Genomic DNA, 23906 nt, shown 5'->3' on the forward strand with positions numbered 1-23906 from the left:
TACAGCCTTCCGGACTGAATATTGAATTCAACAACTTTAGGTCGTGAGCTCCCTCCCCCATCCCCACCCCCTTTCTGTTTCCCCCTTCCTTTTTTTTCCAATAAATTATAAAGATTTTCCTTTTCCCAGCTATTTCCATTATTTAAAAAAAACACCCCCACTAGAGCTATACCTTGAGTGCCTTACCATCCATTCTTAATTAGCACATTCGTTTAGATAATATCACCAACTTTAACTTTAACACCTATGTGTTCTTTTGTTCTATTGTTGTTGACATCTTTTGATGATCTGCTTCTATCACTGCTTGTTTGTCCCTACAACCACACCCCCCCTCCACCTCTCTCTCTCTCTCTCTCTCCGCCCCCTACACACACACCTTAAACCAGCTTATATTTCAACTCTTTCTTGGACTCGAACTCAAGTTCTGTCGAAGGGTCATGAGGACTCGAAACGTCAACTCTTTTCTTCTCCGCCAATGCTGCCAGACTTGCTGAGTTTTTCCAGGTAATTCTGTTTTTGTTTTTGTTTTGGATTTCCAGCATCTGCAGTTTTTTTGTTTTTATGTCATTATGATTGTTTGGTTACCACCATAATCTATTTACTATAGAAGCTCCTGAAATGACCAATGGTGCACTGCAGAAACTCACCAAAGCTCCTCAGGCAGCACATTCCAACCCATGACCGCTACCATCTAGAAGAACAAGGGCAGCAGATACATGGGAACACCACCAACTGGAAGTTCCCCTACAAGCCACTCACCATCCTGACTTGGAAATATATTGCCGTTCTTTCACTGTTATTGGGTCAAAATCTAGGAACTCCCTCCCTAACAGCACTGTGGATGTACCTACACCACAGGGACTGCAATGATTCAGGGAGGCAGCTCACCACCACTGTCTCAAGGACAATTAGGGATGGGCAATAAATGCTGGCCTAGCCAGCAACGCCCACTTCCCTTCAATGAATAAAAAATGTTATATTGCCTGAAGGCAGAGAGTGCTAATGTACAATTAGACCACTGCTGTAGCACAAGCTCTAGTGTTTATCTATTAGCTAGAAAACTCCAGGCAATATTTATCTTATTATGCTCTTGATTTACTTATTATTGTTCAGGAGAAGTGAACAATATCAACAGTATTAATCTGACTTTAAATTATTTACCCTTTCCTGATCATTTGATCTTCCTGATGTACTGACATCTTCAGACCTGTGGAATCCCTTACAGGGTATTTAGACTTATAAAACTCATGCTTGGCATTACTTAATCCTGATTGCTGTCAATGATTCTCCAGTCCTCCAGAAGATGCACTGTTGAAGACTTGCAGGTGGAAATTGATTAGAAATCACGGAAATTAATTAGAAATCACTGTGGACTTTCATTTTTATGTTATTATTCTCACTGTAAAAATCCTAGAAAAAGTTACACCATGTACAATGAGCTCTAACTGGGTTTTTATCAGTGTACTAAATCATAATTACTGCTGAACAATCTATCTGGCCTTAAAAATAATTTCATATTTTGGAACACAAAATTTCTCCATTCCATGTACAAATTCCATGGGTTTTAAAATAGCACAGGTCATTTCAGTTTCTACCTTAATCCCATGTGTACGTTCCAGTTTTTATTTTGCTTTCTGTAAAATTATAAAAAGTGAATGATGAAACCTTATTTGCTGTCTGAAATTCTTCAGTGTGATCGGCTGCTTAGCCAGGTTGATAACATCAATGTTACTGGACAACAGATTCCTGATAGCTGCCACCAGAATGCAATTGACATTGAGAAAGGTGAAATTCACAGGACAGAGCTTACTAAATCTTTGTAGCAATGTGCTTTGAGATCAGCGGTGATTGCAATTGCTTCACCTCTGGCCTCAAAATCCAGGCCATGAATTTCACAACAATGGCCATGATTTTGCCCTCGTCGGCTGGGCTTTGCAGGGGGCGGGCAAGAGCGGTCAGGAAGCTGACCGCCGTGCATGATCAGGGCCAGACCGTGATTTCATGCTGGTGGGCCAATAAAGGCCCACCCAGTGTGAAACCACGCAGCAGCGCTCAGCGCTGCCTGTGTTGGGGGTGAGCACGTAAGTTTTTAATTTGCTGTTGGGAACTTCATCCCGCTCGTGGATGAGGTTTCCTGAAAAATGCAATGACCACTTGGCCTTTTGGCTTGCCTGTCAACTGTAAGGTTGGATGGACAGCGAAAAATTTAATTCAATTATAACTTTAACGGCCTTAATAGACCTTTTAACTGACCCACGGGCACCCGCCAACCGAAATATCGCATGAGTGCGCGATGGCGTCAGCACTCTCACCCAACGTCATCACGCATCATTTTACGCTTGTTTGGGTTAGACGTGCACCCATCCCATGAGGTAAAAATTCTGGCCCATGGTATGATATGTTGATGTCACTACTATAGTCACAGGATAATTCACTACAAAACAAAGCAGAATATTTTAGCCTTGTATAAGTCCTTGTTTTGGCCTCAGATAGAATACTGTGTCCAGTTTTGCTCCTCTCATATGATGGAGGACAATTGAGGCTTCAGAAAGGGTATAGGAGAGGGCCATAACATTAGTTCCTGGTCTAAAACATATTAGCTACCTAAATAACTCAAAAGAGCTCTTTGTGTGCATACTTTAGAACAACAAAGACTGCAGAGTGATATTGTGGTCTATATAATAATGAAGGCATTAGATTGTATTCATGTGGATCAATTACTTCAATTGCACAGGTTAGTGAGCACCGGGGCTCACATTTACAAATTTCAAATGAAACTAGGTGAAACGAAACAAGGTGTTTTTTCTTTACTCAGAGAATATGTGACCAATGAAACAGGTTGCCAATTCATGCAATGAGCATTGATTTATTGCATTCTTTAAAGGTAGAATTGGACCTAGATTTAGCCGGGGTGAAGATTACCTCTTAGATGAGGTAGATATCCAATTATATGAAGTAAGACCAACATGATACCTATGATGAGCCCTACCACTGGCCCTGCCCAAGAGAGGTACAACAGAAACCACAAGAGCAGATGAACTGTCATTGAGCAAGTCCTTGGGATGCTGAAGATGCAATTCAGATGCCTGGACAGATTTGGAAGGTGCCCTACAGTATGCACTAGCTATGATGTTCAGGTTGATAGTGCTGTGCTGCGCCCTGCATAACATAGCAAAGCAGAGAGGACTGGAGCTGCAGGATGAGAAAACTGATGACCTGCGTCTTTGGAGGAGGAGCAGGAGGATGGCACACTGAGCCACAAGGGATGCCTGGGACAGACTGATTCGGGCACACTTCAGCTAATTACAGGCAGTGCAGCCATCTGGCATATCAATTCTGAATGCAGCCCAGCCCCCTGCCCAGTTAACAATCCATCCCTGTAAATGCCGTTCATTGCTTGTCTTTAACTCTCTTCATACCATTTTTGACAAGTTAGGCTGGTGGCAGGCAACAATGAGGAGGACAATATTATACAGCTTTAAAGTAAAACTTATAGCTGAAAAACAGAAATGTGGCAATGTGACACAGAGTTAAACACCAAAGTGATTATCTTTGTGCAGCTTCAAATCCTTTAACTTCCTTTTTTCTACTACTTCTATGTTGTGCTACCCATTGCTTCAGCAGACCTCAAGGCTGGCTGCTTGTTCCCTTGCTCCAGCTGCTCAGATGCTCATGTGCAACACCTTCTGGGTTTTGGAGTCCGTGAAGTCCTTACTAAACCTGTACGTATAAGGGGCAGACTTGAATATCGGACTGGCTCTGACTGGCGTGGGCTGGAAAGGCAGGGTGCATGGGGGAGAGGCAGAGGTGGAGGTGGGGGGCAAGGGTTAAGGGTGGAATAACTCTGAAGTTAGCAGAGCCCCCATTCATTGTGTCCTTTCCCTATCTTCCCTCTCATGGCCCACCCACAATTCCCCTCCAGCAAGGAACTGGAGAACATTTTGATGCACTTCAGTGAGGTCTGAATAGTTAAAGTGATGTTTTCCTCAATCCTACTTAAGGCGGCAATTTGAGTGTGCAGGTCATTGGTGAGGGCTAGCATGCACTCAGTTGCTTTCCCTCATTGATGCTCCAAAAAGAAAATGCAGGTAGCCATCCTTTCATAGATGTAGAGACATCAATGCCTGAGACATCTTGATACTGAAGGCAGATTCCACCAATCTCTCACCAATAATGCATAATGCATCTGGAAAGGCCAAGAGAACCTCATACATTTTCTGCTGCTGCTCCAGAATAGTTCTCTTTATTGATGGTCCCCAAGGCTCAGCATCTTCGCCTAGTTGAGCAGAGATTTGAGGGCCTTTGCCCTCCAGTGAAGACTCTCCACTTTGTTTCATGTTTCTACTACCTCCTGCTACTTACTCGCGTGTTTCACTATGTGACTACCTTTCTTGAAGGCTCAACCAAGGTGATCATATCTGGGCTGATGGAGGGTGCATGTGACTCATATAATGGGTGAGTGACCTCCTCTGAGGAGTGTTCATCCTCCTCCAACATCAGCATCATCATTGTGCAGATCATCAAATCAGCATGTGTTAGTGTTGTATGCTATGTGCTTGTAATGTATTTAATTCTGTCACCAGGTAACTGGGAGATCCCCATCTCTCCATTGCTAAAGCCTATGCATGTCTACATCCTACTTATGTCCATTGTCTCTTCCTCTGCAGCTATCAAACTGGTGATGACTGAGCGGCATTACTAGTTCTCTGTTTGTCTATGCTCTCTTCAGTTGCAAGGAGAGATAAAAGAGACCTATGAGTTTGAGTAGTGGTGGTATTGTCATAAGAGCAGGGTCAGTGTCAGTGGTGGCTGGTCAGATAGGAATGAATGGAGGTGCCCCCAAAGAGGGATAGGGAGTGATGGACTGGAGAAAGTTGGCAAATGCAGAGGAGGATTGTACTTGAATGAGCCATGGCACACATCTTCCCTATCCTAATCATTTAACTTCACGTTGTATCCAGGAGAGAGGCACCATTCTACTGCTCATGGCCTCTTCAGCCACCTCTAGTCATACCTACTTGTTCTCTGCAGCAGACTTGTTCTCTGCAGCAGACTTCTTCATCCCATCTGTAGGGAACTTAATCTCCCTACCGGGGATGCATCTGAGAACCCTGGTGCTGCCTTTCCACATTGACACTCTATTTTTCCAGTTGCTGACTCTGTTATAACACTTGGGCAATTCTTAGCCTCACAGTGACCCTACAAATAGTGAATCATAAAATAGTTACAGCACAGAAGGAGATCATTTAACCAAATGTGTCTGTGCCAGCTCTTTGCAAGAGTAGTTCAGCTAGTCCCGCTCCCCCGCCCTTTCCCTGTAACCCTGTAATTTATTTTCTCTTCAATTCCCTTTAGAGCGATAATTGAATCTGCCTCCACCACAATCTCAGGTAGTGCATTCCAGGACCTGACCGCACATTTGGTATAAAAGGTTTTCCCACGTCACTGCTGGTTCTTTTGCCATTAATCTTATATAGGTGTCCTTGGAACTCAACCCTTCCACCAATGGGTACAATTTTTCTCCATCTACTCTGTCTACGCCCTTCATGATTTTGAACACCTCTTTCAAATTTCCTCTCAATCTTCTCATCTATAAAGAGAACTATCCCATCTTCACCAATCTATCCACATAACTGAAGTCCCTCTTCCCAGAAATTATTCTCGTAAATCTTTCTTTGCACCTTGTCTAAAGCCTTCACTTCCGTGCTATAATGGGAATATTCTTCCAGTTGAGGCTAAACCAGTGGTTTATAAAGGTTCATCATAACTTTATTGCTTTTTCACTTTATGACTCTATTTATAAAGCCCAGGATACCTTATGCTTTTTTAATCACTTTCTCAACGCCCCCTGCCGCCTTCAACATTTTATGTCCATATACCACTAAGTCTCTCTGCTCTTGCACCCCCTCTAGAATTGCACATTTTATTTTATATTGCCACTTCTCATTCTTCCTGCCAAAATGTATCACTTCACACTTCTCTGCATTAAATTTCATCTGTGCCCACCCATTCCGCCAACCTGTCTATGTCCTCTTGAAACAAAAACAAAAATTGCTGAAAAAACTCAGCAGGTCCGACAGCATCTGTGGAGAGAAAGACAGTGTTAATGTTTCGCGTCCGCATGAATCTTCTTCAGAACTAAAGAGAAGTAAAAATGTGATGAAATATATACTGTTTAAGTGGGGTGGGACAGGTAAAGCTGGATAGAAGACCAGCGATAGGTGGAGGCAAAGGAAAGATTGCAAAAGATGTCATGAACACAAGGTGAAAGGGCTGTTGGTGGCAGTGATACTGGCTAAAGGAGGTGCTAATGGTGACATTAAGGGTAGAAAGCAGAATGAGCAAATGACAGATGGCCCTAGTGGGAGTGGGGTGGGGGGAAGAGATGGTCTGGGAGAAAAGATCAAAATAGGCTAAAAGGGGGGGGATAAAATAATGAATGGAAATACATTTTAAAAATAATGATAATAGAAATAGGTGGGAAAAATGTATATAAAAACGAAGAAATAAATATAAGAAAAAAGGGGATCCCCAAAAAGGGGTGAGGATGGAGGAGGGCGTTCATGATCTGAAGTTGTTGAACTTAATGTTAAGTCCGGAAGGCTGTAAAGCGCCTAGTCGGAAGATAAGGTGCTGTTCCTCCAGTTGGCGTTGAGCTTCATTGGGACATTGCAGCAGGCCAAGGATGGAAATGTGGGTATGAGAGCAGGATGGGGTGTTGAAATGGCAAGCGACAGTGAAGTCTGAGTCATGCTTGCAAACAGATTGAAGGTGTTCCACAATGCACTCACCCAGTCTGCGTTCGGTCTCTCCAATGTAGAGGAGACTGCATTGGGAGCAGTGAATGCAGTAGACCAAATTGAGAGAAGTGCAAGTGAAGCGCTGCTTCACTGGAAAGGAGTGTTTGGCCCCTTGGACAGTGAGGAGTGGGAAAGTAAAAGTAAAAGTGTTGCATCTTCTGCGATAGCATGGGAAGGTGCCATGGGAGGGGTTTGAGGTGTTGAGGCTGATGGAGGATTGGACCAGGGTGTGCCAGAGGTAATGGTTCCCACCTCATCTTCCAATTAAGCACTTTACAGCCTTTCGGACTTAACATTGAGTTCAACAACTTCAGGCCATGAGCTCTCTTCTCTCACCCCTTTTTGATCCCCTTTTTTCTTATATTTATCTTTAAGTTTTTAGATATATTTTTTCCCACCTATTTCTATTGTTATTATTTTTAAAATTTATATCCATTCATTATTTTATCCCCTCTTTTAGACTACTTCGATCTTTTTCCCACCCCCCACCCTACCCCCACTAGGGCCATCTGTCACTGGCTCATCCTGCTTTCTACTCATAGGTCTGCATCTTCTGGTTGGCGAGGGGGAGATGGGGCCCACACGCCGATGCGTAAAATGACGCAGGGTGATGTCAGGTGTTTGTTCCGACGTCACCCTGCATCATTTAGATTTTCAGTTCGGCGAGCACGCAGCCGACTCAGCTGCATGCCCACCAAACTGTCAACGGCCACTTAAGCCATTTAAAAAAGTAATTAAACCAATTAATGGACCTGCCTATCCAACCTTAAGGTTGGCAATCTCTCCTTTGCCTCCACCTATCGCTGGTCTTATATCCAGCTTCACCTGTCCCACCCCACTTAAACAGTATATATTTCATCACATTTTTACTTCTCTTTAGTTCTGAAGAAAAGTCATGCGGACTCAAAACATTAACCCAGGCACCCTTCAGAAGAAACATGAAATCTCATCCACAGGCAGGATGAGGTTTCATGAGGGATTTAAAATGTGCACAAAATGTTTAAATATAAGAAATTGACATGTCCCAGCTCATGTGACAGTGTCACACGAGAGGACATGTCAGGAATATTTTTTCCACCTTTCCACAAAATTTTTAAATCTTCCACCAATCTCCCTGAGGCAGCACTTTCCCTCAGGGAGACCTGCTCTCTTTCGTGCGCATATATAAAAGAGCGCACTCCAGGCTCAGAGAATCCCCACGCCCCCGTCCGCACATGGAGCGCACGGGGCCTTAATTGGCCCACCCACATAAAATGGTGGCGCGCCCCCAATTGGGGGCACAGATCAGGAACCCGCCTGCCCGTGCCCGACGAGGGGGTAATGTTACCCTTAAATGTCACCACTCGCACCTCCTTTAGTAACACCACCATCAACACCCCTTTGACCTTTTGTTCATGACATCTTTCGCAATCTCTCCTTTTCCTCTACCTATCGCTTCTATCCACCTTCACCTGTCCTGCCCCTCTTAAATAGCTTATATTTCACCACATTTCTATTTCTCTTTAGTTCTGAAGAAGGGTCATGCGGACTCGAAGCGTTAAATCTGTCTTTCTCTCCACAGATGCTGTCAGAACTGCTGAGACTTTCCAGCAATTTTTGTTTTTGTTTCAGACTTCCAGCATCCGAAGTATTTTGCTTTCATCTATATCCTTTTGAAGTCTATCGCTATGCTCCCCACAGTTCAAAATTCTTCCAAGTTTGTGTTGTCTGCAAATTTTGAAATTGAGCCCTGTATACCCAGGTCTAGGTCATTAATATATACCAAGAAAAGCCATAGCTCCAGTACTGGCCCTTGGGGAACCCCACCGTGTACCTTCCTCCAATCTGAAAAACAGCCATTCGCCACAACTCTGTTGCCTGTCACTCAGCCAAGTTTGTATCTATACTGCCACTGTTCCTTCTATTCCACAAGCTTTGAATTTGCTGGCAAGCCTATTGTGTAGCACTTTATCAAAAGCCTTTTGGATGTCCACGTACAACACATCAGCTGCATTACGCTCAGTAATCCTTTCTATTCCCTCCTCAGAGAACCCAATCAAGTGAATCTAAACTAGACGGATGCAGGCTGTCCCTCTCTAATTTGATCAGGAAACCTGGAATTCCGATGCAAGTTTCATGACTGAGTTAAGGAAGTCACCAAAAAACACGCTAAATAAATTTAAAGCAATGAACTCACAATGGTTAAAAGTTCTGCTGAAACTTCTGGATTCCCGAATTGCTGCTGGCCCCACCTGCTGTGAGCAGGGGTGGAGAGTTAAAATTCATCCCAATAGCTCTGAAATCTTTCAAGTTGACAAGCAAGGGATTGGTTAAATCTCTGATTATTTTGTTGCCGTTATTTCAAAAATATAAATGACATTAATTTTAGCAAATTTACATGTAGTGAAAACTGCATTGCTGAACAAATAAATGGGAAACTAAAAACATTTTAATAAATGAGTTGTGGTATCAAACATTAATTGCACATGGGTATAGTAAATTTTTTTAAATTTCCTTTATAATTAAACACTGTGCATGTTATAGCCGATCATTAACATGGATGTGAGTACATATTTTTGTCTTTTGAAATTTGGAGGTTCTGTCCTGCTTCTAGAAACCAGTGTGTTAATCTTGCCATTTCTTTTTGCTTAATGGAATGAATAAACATCTTATATTAGTTTTCAATAAGTGGGTTCATTGTTTTAGATTATTTAGTGTACATTTTGGAACTTTTAACCATTGTGAGTTCATTGCTTTATATTTATTTAGCGTACATTTTGGAACTTTTACCTACAAGCAATGAAAATAATTTCATTTTAATTCAAGTTATAATAAAAAATGAGATTCAGTTTCCGAAAGGTTAACTCCCAGATGTATAACAATTTGTAACTCAACATTTAGAGACATTTAGGATGCTAATTGGGAAAGCAATGGGGAGTCATTAAATACATCCCATAGCAGTTCACACCGTGGTGCTAGAATGATTTTCATTCATTATGCCCAGCAGGGAATGTAGCTGAGTAGACTTTCAAATGTTGCCAGCTTCCATATCAAGTAACAAAAACAAAAAATGCTGGAAAAACTCAGCAGGTCTGACAGCATCTGTGGAGAGAGAGAAAGAGATAACGTTTTGAGTCCATAAGACTCTTCTTCAGATCTAAAGGGAGGTACAGATTTGGTGAAAAAATACTGATTAAGGCGGGGGGGGGGGGGTCGCAGGTGGAACCGGCGAAGCTGGAGAGAAGGCCAGCGATAGGTGGAGGCAAAGGAGAGATGGCAAAAGATGTATAAAAAACGGTCAAAGAGTTTTTAATGGTGTGATACTAGCTAAAGGAGGTGCTAAGGATGACATTCAGAAAAAAAAATATGATAATGGCCAGACCAGGGTAAGCACTCAGGAAAGTGACAGGTGGCCCTAGTGGGGGCAGGGGATGGGGGTGGGGTGAAAGATCAAAAATAGGCTAAAAGCTGGGGATAAAACAATGAATGAAAATGGAAATTAATTTAAAAAATAATAATAATAAAAATAAGTGGGGAAAAAATTAATAAAATTTTAAAAATAAAAATGAATATGGAAAAAAGGGGGATGATAAAGAGGGTGAGGATGGAGGAGAGAGTTCATGGTCTGAAGTTGTTGAACTTAATGTTAAGTCCGGAAGGCTGTAAAGTGCCTAATTGGAAGATGAGCTGCTGTTCCTCCAGTTTGCGTTGAGCTTCCCTGGAACATTACAGCGGGCCAAGGACGGACATGTGGGCATGAGAGCAGGGTGGTGTGTTGAAATGGCAAGCAACAGGGAGGTCTGGGTCATGGTTGTGGACAGACCGAAGGTGCTCTGCAAAGCAATCACCCAGTTTGCGTTTGGACTCTCCAATGTAGAGGAGATTGCCTTGGGAGCAGCGAATGCAGTAGACCAAATTGCAGGAAGTGCAAGTGAAGCGCTGCTTCCCTTGAAAGGAGTGTTTGGGCCCTTGGATGGTTCGGGGGGGGGTCAGTAAAGGGGAATGTGTTGCACCTTCTACGATTGGATGTGAAGGTGATGTGGGAGGGGCTTGAGGTGTTGGGGGTGATGGAGGAGTGGACCAGGGTGTCCTGGAGGGAATAGTCACTACAGAATGCCGATGGTGGGGGGGGGGGTGAAGGAAAGGTGTATTTGGTGGTGGCATCATGCTGGAGTTGGCGGAAATGGCGGAGGATGATCCTTTGAATGCGGAGGCTGATGGGGTGAAAAGTGAGGACAAGGGGCACCCTATCATGGCTCTGGGAGGGAGAGGAAGGTGTGAAGGCAGATATGTGGGAGCTGGGTTGGACACGGTTGAGGGCCCTGTCAATCATCGTGGTTGGGAAACCTCGGTTCAGGAAGAAGGAAGACATGTGAGAAGCATTGTTTTGGAAAGTGGCATAATTGGAACAATGCGACGGAGGTGAAGGAACTGAGAGAATGGAATGGAGTCCTTACAGAAGTCAGGGTGTGAGGACCTGTAGTCATACATATCAAGTAATAAAAACAAGAAGATAAAAACAAAAACAAAAAACTGCGGATGCTGGAAATCCAAAACAAAAACAGAATTACCTGGAAAAACTCAGCAGGTCTGCCAGCATCGGCGGAGAAGAAAAGATGGCCTTGCTGAGAATGCTTGGCTGAGCTCCAAGACTCACTACCTCAGCAGGGGTCTATTTTCACAGGTGGAAGTGGAATATTTGCTTTTAGTGATTGACATCTTTATGAGGTTATAATAACTATTGCTTTCCTTGAACTCTTTTCAATGTCTGTCTATTTAGTTAGACAAGATTAAGAGGTGTGAAGAGAAGTAGAGCTTCTGTTATTGATACTATAATGGTTCTGCTTTATTTACACTTTTATAGGGTTTTAAGAGCAGCAGTTAAAACAGATTTCTGAATTAGTATTTTTTAAGTGCATTTCAACACTTGCCAATGATATTACATGGTTCATAGGTCTACAGTACATACTGGGTGAATGGGCATGGAGGGTGCAGGGGTCCATGGTGGTATAGAAGGGGAAAGGGGACATGGGAGGCATGCAGACATTGGAGGCTTAGACAGGGCATGGAAGGGGCATGTAGGGTTTGGAGGAAGCATGGGTAAGACCTTTTAAACATACCTTCAAAACGTTCCTGAATCCAGACTATGGTTCCCGACTCTCCTGAACGGCCATGAACCACGTGCCCATGAAAATTGCGGGTGGGTATGAGATGGCTAACCTTGCAATGGAGCCAGCCAGATCAGTAGTGCAGGATGTGCGCTTGCTACCTGCACCTTTATCCTGCGCTGGCAAAAATTGCCGGAGCAGGGAATGCGGGCTAGAATCCCAGAATCAGACACCGCCTGCCATTTTTGAAGGCCTCTGGAGTCAGCCCAACTCTGGGAAAATCTGGCCCTAGGACTATCTTTGTCCCATCGGACTGTCTATCCAACATCAAAACAATTGGCTACACCTTTTAGTGTTTTGGCTATTACACATGATCTTCAGCATCAGCCATAATCAATGCTCTTTAAGAGGCACGCAATCAGTGAGTGGAGACTTCCCTGAGTGAGACAGGGACCAAGTGAGTATATTTGGGAATTTGGGTCAAGTGGGAATTTGGTGCATGGGGGAGGAAGAGGTGCTGTAGGTAAGGTTTATTGCAAGAAGTGTGACTTAGAATAGGTTGCTGGGAGTTGGGTAATTAAGGTAGTTAGGGAAGAAAGGGAAAGAGGTGCTCTTTTGCTTTCTGCTCTCTAACTTTCTCAGCCTTCAGGAAGTGATTATATTCTGCTACAGGAGAAGAATCTAGTTATTTGGTGAGTATCTGGTAAGGCTTATTCTATTCATAAGGTTCAAAATAGTCTTGCGATTGGTGCTAAGCTTAATAAAATGTATAAAAACAAAAATTAAATCTATAATTGAATAAAATAATTAAACAGTTAATTAGAACACATTAAGGATGTCAGGACAGATGATGTGTCACAGCTGCAACACTTGGGAGCTCCTAGATGCCACTCTGATCCTGAGCAAACATTTCTGCAGTAAGTGTTTGAAGTTTGAGCAGCTTCAGCTCAGGGTTTATGAGCCAGAGGCTAAGCTACAGACACCAAACCGCATCAGAGAGGGGGAAGGTTATCTGGATGCTTTGTACCAGGAGGCAGTCACATCTGTTACGATAGGGTCTTCTGGTTTGGTCAGTGATCAGGGACAGGAGAGTGTGTTTGAGAGTGAGGCAAGTAAGGGGACTCAGAGTGCAGGAGTGTGAGCCTCTGCAATTGTCCAACAGGTTTGAGGTTTTTTCAGCTTGTTTGGATGAGTCTAAGCTGCAGGGTGGATTAGCTAACTAGCTATGGCACCATGGTACAGGGAGCCATTCAAGTGGGGGGAGCAAAAAGGAACGTAGTGGTGCTGGGGCATAGTATAGTCAGAGGGATTGACACAATTCTCTGCAGCAAAGAGCGTGAGTCCACTTCGCTATGTTGGCCTGCCCAGTGCCAGGGTGCAGGACATATGCTCGGGGCTGGAGAGGAACTTGCAGCGGGAGGGGGATGACCCAGTCGTTGTGGTTCCTGTTGGTACCAATGACATAGGCAGGACAAAGAAGAAGATTCTGCATAGTCAGTATGAGGACCCAGGCACCAAATTAAGAAGCAGAACCTCAAAGGTCATAATTGCTGGATTATTACCTGAACCACCTGCAAATTGGCATTGGACAAATCAGATTAGAGAGATAAATATGTGGCTCAAAGATGGGTGTGGGAGAAGTGGGTTCCAGTTCATGGGGCACCGGCACCAGTGCTGGGGAAAGTGGGATCTGTACTGTTGGGACAGTCTACACCCAAACCGTGCTGGCACCGTTGTTGTTGCAAGCCACAATACCAGGGAAGTAGAGAAGGTTTAAACTAAATAGTCGGGGCAAGGGATCAAATTTGGGAAGGTGTGATAAATCAAAGAGCAAAGACAAAAGCAAAAGGTATTATTATGGGAAACGAAAAACAGCCCGTGACAGGAGGGGATAGAAAGTACAAATCTAACAGTAAGTCAGCAGATGAAATTAGAGGTTATAAAAAGAGTAAAATGATAAAACTAAAAGCTCTGCAAGTGAATGCATGTAGCATCCAAAACAAAACAGATAAACTGGGAGCGCACATAGAAATAAATAATAACGGTTTGATAGCCATTGCAGAGACATGGCTGCAGGGGGACATGGATATTGAAGTTTACAGGATATTTAGGAAGGACAGGAAGTGAGGAAAAGGTGGAGGGGTAGCTCTGTTAGTTAATGATGGTATTAGCACAATAGAGAGGGATTACCTAAGTTCAAGGAACCAGGACGTGGAAACGGTTTGGGTAGAGGTGAAAAATGGTAAAGGCAAGTGGGAGTTGTGTACAGGCCCCCAACAGTAACCACATGGTGGGTAGCATAAAGCAAGAAATAATTGGAGCTTGTCAGAAAGGCACGGTGATAATCATGGGAGATTTTAATTTACATATAGACTGAAAAGTCAGATGGGCAAAGATAGCCTATATGAGGGTTTTCTTTATTCATTCATAGGATGTGGGCATCACTGGCTAGGCCAGCACTTATTGCCCTGTTCAGAGGGCAGTTAAGAATCAACCATATTGCTGTGGACCTGGAGTCACATGTAAGCCAGACCAGGTAAGGATGACAGGTTTCCTTCCATAAAGGACCTTAGTGAACCAGATGGGTTTTTACAACAATTGACAATGCTTTCACGTTCATCATTAGACTTTTATTTCCAGATTTTTATTGAATTCAAATTCCACCATCTGCTGTGGCCGGATTTGAAACCGGGTCCCAAGAGCATTACCTTGGGTCCCTGGATTATTAGTCTAGTGAGAACACCACTACTCATCACCTCCCCTATGTACTGAATACACAGAGTGAGTACACTGAGTGTTTTTGGGATAGTCTCTTAGAACAGTATGCTCTGGAGCCAACCAGAGAGCAGGCTATACTAGACCTAGTATTGTGCAATGAGATGGGAGTAATTAATGATCTCATAGTGAAGGTGCCCCTAGGTAGCAGCGACCCTAATATGACTGAATTTTATATTCAATTTGAGGGAGAGGTAAGTGGGTCTGAGACTAAGTTTGTAAACTTAAATATGGGCAATTATGAGGGTACGGAAGCTGAGCTGGTTAAAGTGAATTGGCAAATTAGGTTATGAGATAGGTCAATAGAGATGCTGTGGCTAATATTTAAGGGGATATTTCAGAATGCACAGAATAGATACATTCCAATGAGTAAGAAAAAGTCCAAGGGACGGAAACACCATCCATGGTTAACTAGAAATGTTAACGATAGTATCAAACTTAAAGAAAGCGCATATAATTGTGCAAAGATAGGGAGAAGGCCAGAAGATTGGACAGAATATAAGGAACAGCAAAGAATGACTAAAAGAATAATAAGGATGAAAAATTAGAGTACGAGAGAAAGTTAGCCAGAAATATAAAAAGAGTAAAAGATTTTATAAATATTTTATAAAGAAATGAGTAAACAGAGTGAGCATTGGTCCGATAGAAAGTAAGTCTGGAGAATTGATAATGGAAGACAAGGTGAAGGCAGATGAATTGAATAGGCATTTTTGACTATAGAGGATACAAGTAACATTCCAGAAGCAGCTATGAGCCAGGAAATGGATGAGGGGAAGGAGGTCAGGCAAATTACAGTCACCAGAAAAGTGGCACTGAGTAAATTGTTGGAGCAGCGGGCTGACAAGAGCCCAGGTCCTGATAGATTTAATCCTAGGATCTTAAAAGAAGTGTCTAGTGAGATAGTTGATGCATTGGTTTTAATTTTCCAAAACTCCCTAGATTCGAGAAAGGTCCTATTAGATTTGAAGATAGCAAATATAACTCCATTATTCAAAAAGGGAGGGAAACAGAAAGCGGGAACCTACAAGCTAATTAGCTTAGCATCTGTTGTAGGGAAAATGTTAGAAACTACTATTAAAGAAGTTATAGCAGGGCACTTGGATAAGCTCAAGGTCATCAGGCAGAGGTAAACATGACTTTGTGAAAGGGAAATCGTGTTTAACCAATTTATTGGAGTTGCCTGAGGAAGCCTGTGGAAAAAGGGAAACAGGAGGATGTATTGTACTTAGATTTCCTGAAGGCATTTAATAAAGTGCCACATCAAAGATTATTGTAGAAAATAAAATCACATGGTATAAGGGGTAACATATTGGCATGGATAGAAGATTGGCTGGCTAACATGAAGCAGAGAGTAGGCATAAATGGGTCTTTCCTCGGTTGGCAAGATGTAATGAATGGTGCGCCACAGGGATCAGTGCTGGGGCCTCAACTGTTTACAATTTATATGAATGACTTTGATGAAAGGGTTGAAGGATGGTTGCCAAATTTGCTGATGACACAAACATAGGTAGGAAAATAAGTTGTGAAGAGGACATAAGGAGGCTACAAACAGATAGATAGGTTAAGTGAGTGGGCAAAGATCTGGCGTATGGAGTGTAACGTGGGCAAATATGAAATTGTCTACTTTGGCAGGAAGAATAGAAGAGTAGCATATTATCTAAATGGTGAGAGATTGCAGAGCTCTGAGGTGCAGAGGGATCTGGGTGTCCTAGCACATGAATCGCAAAAAACTAGTATGCAAGTATGGCAAGTAGTTAGGAAAGCTAATAGAATGTTATCATTTATTGTGAGGGGTATTGAATACAAAAGTAAGGAGGTTATTCTTCAGTTGTACAGGGCATTTGTGAGATCTGTGTACAGTATTGGCCACCTTATTTAAGGATGTCAATGCATTGGAAGCAATTCAGAGAAGATTTACCAGACTAATACCTGGAACGAGTGAGTTGTATTATGAGGAAAGATTGGACAGACTAGGCTTGTATCCAGTGTAGTTTAGAAGAGTAAGAGGCGACTTGATTGAAACGTATAAGACCCTGAGGGGTCTTGACAGGGTGGATGTGGAGTGGATGTTTCCTCTTGTGGATGAATCCAGAACAAGGGGTCACTGTTTAAAAATAAGGGGTCACTCATTTAAAACAGAGATGAGGCAGGATTTTTTTCTCTCGGAGGGCTGTGAGTCTTTGGAACACTCTTCCTGAAAAGGCGGTGGATGTAGAGTTTTTAAATATTTTTAAGGCAGAGGTGGATAGATTCTTGATAAGAAAGCGGTTGATAGTTTATCGGCGGCAGATGGGATGCAGATTTCAGATTACTATCAGATCAGCCATGATCTTATTAAAAGGCGGAGCAGGCTCGAGAGGCTGAATGGCCTACTCCTGCTCCTTGTTTGTATGTTCTTTTGCCATTAATTTCATCCAACACACCAGCAACTTGCTCAGACTGAATCAAACTTTGTAAAAACTTGATGTCCTGATACCCTACTACTTGATACCCTAAGCTGAGCCTTAAGCCCTATGTACCTGGGCTGCTAACTTCCACCTATGCAACATAGTCTGTCTCCACTCCTACCTCAACCCTACACCAATTAAACCCTGATCTATTCTTTGGTTTCGCTAGACTTGATTATTCAAATTGCCTTTTCTTTCATCTCCCATTCTCTGCCCTCTACAAACTCAAATTTATCCAAAACAGTATCATAATCCTATTACCTCACTAAGTCCTGCTAACCCAACTCCTCCATTCTTGGTGACCTTCTCTTCCTCTCCATCCTCCAATTTATTACACTTCAACTCTTCACGTCATCTTTAACTTTCTCCATTGTCATGTCACAATGTCTGCATGAAGGTATTGTAAATCTTTGCAGATATATTTTTATAGACTTTGGGCGGAATTATCCCAGAATTGCACTTACGGTGGTAGCAGGCTTGAAAATGACGTTTTTCCTGTTGGCTGCAATAGCAGGTTTTTGTGCCATATCCCAGTGCGTTAATAATGCATTGACAGGAAACACTCCTGATCGCTGGCAGACGGACTCGGATTTGCCTGCCACATGATGACCTCAGTGCTTCCTCGCTCCGGGTGCCATATTTAAAGCGCACTAGAGTGCACAGTTCATATCTACAGAGCAGGGCTGCTCCAGGCAACAGATGGCCCTGAAAGCAAAGGCGACAGCAGCCCTCAAATTTAGTGAGGTCTCTCTCGGGTGCCTGCTCGACACAGTGGAAGGCCACCATGAAATCCTCTAACCCCGCTTTGGCTGCAGGAGGTCCACCAGAGTCAATAATCAGGCCTGGAAGGCGGTGGCAGCAGTGCTCAGTGCCAACAGAGCACAGAGAAGGTCAGTGATCCAGTACAGGAAAAGGATAAATGATCTCATCCATTCCATCAGGTTAAGTCAACCACCTCACCACTCTCAAAACAACTCCCAAACCCATCACACATCCACAGAGATCTCACACTTCAAGGGCAACACCATTAACTCTCACATACATCCCAACATCTCCATCAGGCTCATATCGCCTGGAGCTCATGTCCTCGCCTCGTCCGTGGCTCCGCTCACCACACAAACATTCCAACATCCTTACCAACTGCAGTGCCATGTGTCCTGCTCATACTCTCTCCATCTGTTTTCATGCAGGAGACGCTGGCTCTCCACAGAAGGGAAAGGTCCCAGACTGGGGGTGGAATAGTCCACATTAGGCCTCTCACTCACTTTGAGGAGCATGCCATCTCGCTGACTGGTGAGGATATGGACTGTGCCTGTGGGCAACAGTAAGGTCAAGGATCCACGTTAGGATCCTGCAGATCATCCCTCTCTCAATGCAACAGCACTATGGGTGTACCTACACCACATGGACAGCAAAGCTTCAAGAAGGCAGCTCATCACCAGCTTCTCAAGGGCAACTAAGGATGGGTAATAAATGCCGGTCCAGCCAGCGAAGCCCACATCCTGTGAATGAATTTTTAAAAAGTGCTCTCTTTCCTGTTTTTGACTCTGCAGCCATGCACTAATTATCTCTACTTTGGTTCACAGGGAGCTCTGTCAAGCCACTGAGGCCTTCACTCGGCCTGTCCCTCAGCTCCATCCAGGTCCTCACCTCCAGCGAAGAAGACTCCTCCATTGAAGAGCTGGAAATATGCAGCCTGGAAGACCCGTCACAGCCCTTACCCACACCCTCCACCAGCGCAGAGACACACACCTCGGTGGGACCTAGATCTAGAGCAGGCTTGGGATCACAATCCACATGAACACGTGTCCACAGGAGGAGGGGGAAGGTTCAGCCAAGCCATTCGGCACTTGGAGGACAGCTGAGGATGTGGCATCTGTCAGGCCCATGTCAGATGAAAAGCCTCTGGATTCGGCCTTCCGACTCCTTGCGGAGAGTCAGCACAAGGCAGGAGAACATCATGCAGGGCTGTTGGAAGCTCTCAACAAGGTGGCACACAAGTCAGAGGAGTGCATCCACCTGCTTTTCAGTGAAGTGGTGCCCACAAGTGTATGCATAGAGGTCTCCACGGGAAGGATGGAAAACGCCATAGAGATGCTGGTCCAGCAGAACATGAGATGTGTGCAGACCTGCACTCCATCACGGTAGCCATGGGCGAGTTCCTACAGTAGCAATGCGAGGTGGAAATGGGACACCTCAATGTCCCTCCAAGTGCTCCTTCCCCTCAAGGAGTCAGACAGGGGCCCTCGGGCACCCGAGGGGAGGAGCAGCGGCATCTGGACACTTCTGGGTCATCCACTCAGGAATGTCAGAGGCTTTCTGCTCCCTTTGAGTCCTCTTTGCTTGTGACCCCCTCAACCTCGTCCTCTGTCACCGTAGAGAGAACAGCTGGCTCACAGGAGGACAGCAAAAAGCAAGCCGGGGCCCTCAAGACCTAGGCTCTCCAGAGATCACACACTGATGTCATCAGAGGCAACAGGGCCAACCACTGCATGGGCTGTTTTCACCCCTGCTTTGGATGTCAAAGCAGCACCTATTGGTAGGCCTAGAAAAGTTAAGAAGTTCTGATCACAAATGGTGCTCAGGTGAATACATTGTGTCACTTTATAATCTGAAAATATATTCACTTTCACTAAGTAATGTGTAATGTTGTCTTTCAGCTTCATTTACAGGCCCTGCTAGCCCTCCTCCTGCACCTCCCCCTGCCCCCTCCCACTAGCAGTTCAGCTGCACGCAGCCAGACCAGGAGTGAATCTAGAGGGAGAAGTGTGTGTGTAGCATGGTCTTTCGGAGCCTCGTGCAAACACTCTCCCACGCACACAAAGCCTTCATCCATCACACCCATCTCAATGTCCTGAACATTGTCCGTGCTGGGGTTCTCTTTCACTTGTCCATCTGAGCTGAGCAGCTTCTCCGCCCACCCACTGATCACACTCCCATGCAGCACCTGTGCCCATCAAACACGAGGCTCCGCTCAATTTCAATTTGCACAGCATGGTAGTCATTCTGACCAGCTCCACGGTCCTTTCCCCTCCCCCAGTCACCCATGTTCTTCTCCCATCACACCATCCTGGCATCACCTTCAACCTCCCACCGTTAGCCTAAAACCCAAACCCTTGTCATTCCAGGATGTCCAGGTGAATGTGCACATTCCCTACCTTCCTGAAAATCCCACCTCCATCTACTTAACCTCCCTGACCTCCTCCTTCCCACCCCCACGGCCCGTGTCCGCCTCCGTGCCTCCACAAACCACCCTCGCCACCCCTTCTACCGGTACTGACGCACCCTCATCCGCCCATCCTACCGGCTCCCACAGCCCTCTCTCACACACACCTTTCCCTCCTACAACATCCATCCTGTGTTCGCTCCATAGGAAGCAGTCACTGACTCCACAGACCCCTCTCTAACATGTTCACCTGTACATTCCACCCCTCCCCAAACACCTTCCTCCCCCCTTACCCCTTCCTCTGCCTGTATTCCCTCCTTCCCCCAGACACCTTGCCCCCTCCGGACTCTCTCTTCCCCCCCAGACACCTTCCCCCCCTCCGGATTCCCTCCTCCCATTGGACACCTTCCCCTGTTCGGGCTCCTTCCTCCTGTTGGATACCTTCCCCCCTCCGAACTCCCTCCCTTTTACCTTCCTCCCCTTACACCTCCCTCCCCACTTGCATCATTCTCCCCCAGACACTCTCCTTTCAGCTCATGCCCGACACTTTTGCCTCTCCCCAACCTCAGCCACCTGACATTGCGCACTCCCTAACCTCCTTCCCAACCGACATCTTTGCACCCCCGCAACTTCACCCCCTCCTCCCTAAAACCTTGGCCCCCTCTTCCAACCTCAACACCCTCTGGTACACCATCCTCTCCCACTCACACCTGGACCTTCCTCTCCCCCACCCTCCCTTTGCCGATCACCCATACCAGCCCAGTCTGAAGGAGGCCTGAAGCATCACCGGAAACAATGGGAGATGGTGTGAGCCCATCGCAAAGTCTGTGAAGTTCCGAAGCCTCAGCGAAGTCGAAGCTGCTGTGTGGAGACTTCCCACCTGCCGTGAGCTGCTTCCTGGTGGAGCATGAGGATCCACCCAGCATGCGATGCATGTGCTCCTCCAGGGTAGTTGTAGGCCTCCAGCATCTTTTTCTCCTCTGATGTCCGTGACCTAAGCAAGGTCCTAAAGTTAAGCCCTTGACTTCTGCTGATCACGCTTGTCCAGATGTGTTCTGGGTCGGTGTAATGGAAAATCGGGCATGGGGGGCAATTCCAGTTTGACCTTACTTTGCAGTCCATTAGCGGGATGCAAATCAGGTTGAAGCTGGCATCCAGTGGGATTTGCGACCTGCCATGGCGGACACCATCGGATGATCCCACTGTGAATTCATGCCAATGTGAAACTGATTTCTGCACCCACCCGCCCACCCCACTGAATTCTCCCCATCGCCCGCCGCAAAGTGGAGTAGACGATTCCATCCAACATTTTAAAAATAAATAAAAATGGAACTTAAGATGGCTCCTCAGAGCTACCAGGCTGTTTTGTGGATTAAACCATTTTATCTCTCAAGGACAAAGATACCTTTTCTGACACTGATTCATTGTGGTTTTGGCCAGGAGATAAACAAAATGCAGATTTGCCTTGTCAAAAATGAAAGGCTTTGGCCACCTAAAACTACAGCTGGGAGAAAGGATAACAGACTGCTGTTTAAATTACCACTATCCATTATTTGGGACCATGACATGATATTAATGTAAAGTCACATGATACAGCAGCCATCTTGGCTCCGTGCTATTGATACAGTAGAAAATTTAAAGTGCTTTTCAGAATTGCAGACAGAATTCCATCAGAAAGAGAGAGAGAGAGAGAGAGAGGCAAAGCCATCGACCACTGCAGCCAATTAAACTGCAAGGTAACTACCTACAATATATTGAAAGAGAAACTAAGCCTCTCTCTTCCTTTCTATTCTAACCTGTTCCATCTTCAAGCCTACCTGTGAAAACTACCTCTGAGCAGATCAACTGTTGGAACCAAAATAACTACTGAGAGATTTCTGCATTTTCAAGACCTTCATTGCAGCTAAAGTAACAACTCAACTACAAAGCATCAGGCCTGCATCAAAATAGAGACTGAGTTAAAATCCATTTTTATAATTACTGTATTACCTTCAACAGTATCTAGCTTTGTGTGTATGATAGCGTGGGTGAGTCATGTGAGTGAGATGTTACCTTTTCATTAAACTCCTGGGCAAGGGTATGAGAAATAAACTAACCTTCTTCATTTTTAAAATACAAAAGCTTGCTGCTGGGTTACGAAAATTGATTCAATCACTCCAAGGGTAAGAAAATGCACATATCCACATACAAGTATATTTGATCACAAGCAATAAAAGGTAACACCTTAAAATTGTCTCTTATACCAAAGTCTCTGCAATCTTCTCCAGCCATATACCTCAGTGCAGTCCTCCAACGCAAATCTTTGGTATATCACCACCCCGCAACCGCACCCCCCCCCCCCTCCCGCCCCCATCCCATTCAGCTGCCTGATCCACACACTGTCAGGAATACTCTTCTGAATGTGTATAACCTCGCCACTTCTCTATCCTCATTTAAAACCTATCTCCAATTCCATATTTTCAATGAGACTTCCCACCACCCTCCCATCTCTCTCCTCCCTATAAACATAAGCTGTGTTGTATTCAAACATAGATGTACAATAACAGTAATGATTTATCAAAATATCTAAGCCAATGACGTTTTGGATTTTCCCTGAGGAAAATGATACATAAATGCAGTATCTCAAATCCAGAAACCTCGGAACTGAGGCTGTGCCAGAATTTGGATATTGTTGAATGTCGGATCAACTGGTTCAAGCATGGGCAGTTTGCGTCCAGCTGAGCCGGGTGGCATTAAGGGTTGCTTAGAGCGTGGGATAACGTGGTACATAAGCACTGAAGCTGATAACTAGTCTGGAGCCATACTGCACCAATGTAGCACCTAGCCGAATTGTCCAGGTAAGTTCTTTTTTAATTTTACTTAACTAAAATTGATGCATGGAATATTATAAAAGTTGGTTTTTGGACAGCTGATTTGAGGTATTGTACCTATATGCAGTCAAATAACTGATTTGAATTTTGAACCATTTGTATATGTCTTTGTAAAATGCCCCTGAGCTTAATGCTCTTCAGTTAGTTAAGTGGTGTCAGTACAATGCAGTTCAAAAATCTGAGATTAGTTGATATACTGAATCTCCAACGTGCTAACTGACATCCCTCTCCTACCCACAGCAATAGTGGCCAGAAATTTCCCCCCTTCAGGAGGGTTGTGCGGGGGCGGGCGCGAACCCCATCGGGTCCATGCCGCCATCTTACGTGGGTGGGCCAATTAAGGCCTGCCCATTGTGACATGCGCCCAGAAGCGCTGAGCGCTCCCTGTGCGGGCAGAGAGGAGATTCCCTCCGCTTTTTCATGCATGCATGAGTGCAGAGATCTCCCTGAGGCACGAAGGTGCCTCAGGAAGATTTGTTTAAGTTATGGAAATTTGAATAAAGGTGGGAAAAAAATTTAAGGCCATATCCCCTCATGTGAAACTGTCACATGAGCTGGGACAGGTCCATTATTTATTTCAAAATTTTTTATTTAAATAATAAACACTTCATGAAACTTCATCCCCCCTGTGGAGGAGGTTTCATGAAAAAAGTGAAGGCCACCTGGGCTCTTCGCCTCAGTTAATTACTTTAATTACTTTTTAACAGGCCTTAACAGGCCTTTGACAGTTTGAACTGAATATCTGAATGACGCCGGGATGA

General features: G+C 44.6%; 1 protein-coding gene across 1 annotated transcript in view; it reads right to left on the reverse strand.

Moving 5' to 3' along the window:
* The window catches only part of LOC121281043 (complexin-2), a 201650-nt gene that overhangs the window by 150151 nt on the left and 27593 nt on the right, over nt 1–23906 (reverse strand). The gene's annotated exons all lie outside the window — the stretch shown is intronic.

This window comes from Carcharodon carcharias, chromosome 8 (assembly GCF_017639515.1).
Source record: "Carcharodon carcharias isolate sCarCar2 chromosome 8, sCarCar2.pri, whole genome shotgun sequence".
Lineage (NCBI taxonomy): Eukaryota > Metazoa > Chordata > Chondrichthyes > Lamniformes > Lamnidae > Carcharodon > Carcharodon carcharias.